Source organism: Gossypium arboreum, chromosome 8 (genome assembly GCF_025698485.1).
Source record: "Gossypium arboreum isolate Shixiya-1 chromosome 8, ASM2569848v2, whole genome shotgun sequence".
NCBI classification, from domain to species: Eukaryota; Viridiplantae; Streptophyta; class Magnoliopsida; order Malvales; family Malvaceae; genus Gossypium; species Gossypium arboreum.
The window spans coordinates 81,945,416-81,948,220 of NC_069077.1; the positions used below are offsets into that span (position 1 = coordinate 81,945,416).

Genomic DNA, 2,805 nt, shown 5'->3' on the forward strand with positions numbered 1-2,805 from the left:
TAACTATACTAATGTTTGATATGTGTGCTTGCCTTAGTCGAATTTTTAGTTAGTTTAGCAACCATCAAGTTTTTGGCGCCATTGTCGGGGACTAAGATATTAGGAACACTTAATTTTTATTACTTTAGCCATTTTTATTTTTATTTTTATTGCAATTTAATTTTTTTTATTTACTAAATTTTCTTTTCTCTACTTCTGGCAGGTTTTTATAGTTTATGACTAGAAAAAACCCATCAGGACCTTTGGTTTTTGACAGTGAGATCGAGAGCACAGCTCACAGAAACCGAAGAAAAATAAGGCGAAGCCTACAATACATAGAAGAAGAGCGAGAGGACAATATCCATACTCCAATCGAGGAGATGACTAATAATCAGAATAATCTGCTACCTCCTGTGGTTGCTGCAAATCCAGTAGATAAAAATCCTGTTCCTCGTACTATGTATGATTATGCTAAACCTAATTTAACAGGAACTGAATCAAGTATCATTAGACCTGCTGTTGCTGCAAATAATTTTGAACTAAAACTTAACACGATTCAAATGATACAACAGTTTGTTCAGTTTGATGGTTTGCAAGACGAGGATCCAAACACTCATTTAGCAAATTTCCTGGAATTCTGCGATACCTTTAAGATCAATGGCGTTTCTGACGATGCCACTCGCCTTCACTTTTTTCCATTCTCATTGAGGAATAAGGCTAAACAGTGGTTGAATCATTACCACGAGGGTCAATCACCACTTGGGAACAAATGACCAAAAAATTTTTGCTTAAATATTTTTCACCGGCTAAAGCGACTAAATTAAGGAATGATATCTCTTCTTTTGTGCAGATGGATTTAGAAACAGTTTATGATACATGGGAGAGATACAAAGATCTATTGAGAAGGTACCTCACCATGGGTTACCTCTTTGGCTACAAGTTCAAACTTTTCACAATAGTTTGAATCTCTCGACTAGACAAATGATTGACGCAGCTGCTTGTGGAACTATCAATAATAAGACACCTGAAGAAGCTTATGAGTTCATACAATAGATTTCACTGAATAATTATCAGTGGCAAGTCATGAGGACAAAGCCAATAAAAGCAGCCGGGGTTTTTAATGTCGACGCGGTCACTATGCTATCTAACCAGGTAGAACTTTTGAATAAAAAGATTGATGGTTTGTATGGTTCTACTCAGGTACATCCAGTGATGAGGTGTGATTCAGATGGAGGAGGAGTGCACAATACAGATTATCAGTCCTTCAACCCTAGCACCGATGAGGAACAATTCCACTATATGGGTAATAATTCTAGACCTCAAAATAACCCGTATAGTAACACTTATAATGCAGGTTAGAGGAACCATCTGAATTTCTCGTGGGGTGGTCAGGGAAATCAAAGGCCACAACATCCTCCAGGTTTTCAACAACCACCTTACCAACAAGAGAAGAAACCAAACCTTGAAGAGATGCTTACAAAATTCATCTCGGTGTCGGAAACTCATTTTTAGAATACCGAAATAGCACTTAAGAATCAACAAGTGTCGATTCAAGGGCTCGAAACTTAAATAGGACAGCTTGCTAAGTTGATCTCTGAACGACCACAAGGTGGCCTACCAAGTAATACTGAAACTAACCCAAGGAAGCAACTTTATGCCATTACTGTGCACAAGGATGAAGGGTTAGTTGAGGATGAACCGAAACTGAGGTAAGACAATATCGTAGATAACGGTAAGGTTGATGTAAGTAAAAAGTATAAACCTCATGTGACATACTCCAATGCGACAAGGAAAGACAACACAAACGAACAATTCCGTAAATTCCTTAAATTATTAAAAAATTTACATACTAACTTACCATTTATTGAAGCTCTTTCGCAGATGCCAAACGCAGTTAAATTTTTAAAGGAGCTTTTAGTAAATAAGTGACAGTTGGATGATACGTCGCATGTGGAGTTGAACGCAGTTTGCTCAGCCATTCTATAGAGTAGGCTACCCAACAAGTTGAACGATCCAGGGAGTTTTACGATTCCTTGCTTAATTGGTAGTTTAACTGTCAACAATGCTTTGGCTAATTTAGGGGCAAGTATTAATGTCATACCCTATAAAATATTTAAACAACTAGGTCTTGGGAAACCCAAACAAACTAGGATGAGCATTCAATTGGCAGATAAAACAATTAGATTTCCTAGGGGTATTATTGAAGACATTCTGGTCAAAATTGATAAATTTATATTCCTAGTTGACTTTGTTGTTCTAGACATGGACGAGGATAGTGACGTACCTTTAATTTTAGGAAGGCCCTTTTTAGCAACTGCTAGAACTATAATCGATGTTGGCAGAGGTGAATTACTACTTCGTGTAGGTGATGACACGATTAAACTTCAAGCTCGTGATTCTGCTAAAATATCTAGTAATCGAGATGATTTTTTAAGTTCGGTTAATTTGAATAATGTTGTAACTCAAACTGCAGGAGTCCCATAGGAAGAATGTGATGGAGCCTTATTGTAACCCATGCAACAAAAACAGAGCGACTCATGAAGAACGAAGGCTTCAGCTCGATGAACTAGACGAATGGCGAACACATGTCAAGGAGAAACCAAAAGCACATGATGAACCAAAGCAGCACTATGATAGGCGTAGGAATGAAACAACGCAATTTAAGGTCTGGGAAAAAGTATTGATAGATGAAAAAGACCCTAGAATTGCTAGTTCAGAACATGATACAGATAGAACGATTCCCTTTATGGTACTGAATATCTTCCCACATGGTACAGTCGAGGTAACACATATTGACTTTGAAACTTTCAAGGTAAATGGACATCA

The 2,805-nt window shown here is 37.4% G+C and overlaps 1 non-coding gene across 1 annotated transcript; it reads right to left on the reverse strand.

Moving 5' to 3' along the window:
• Window positions 1-796: 796 nt before the first annotated feature.
• On the reverse strand, window positions 797-902 carry LOC128279742 (small nucleolar RNA R71). The gene has a single exon (XR_008269938.1). It is a non-coding gene; the product is annotated as a small nucleolar RNA R71 (small nucleolar RNA).
• Between the last annotated feature and the right edge of the window lie 1,903 nt (window positions 903-2,805).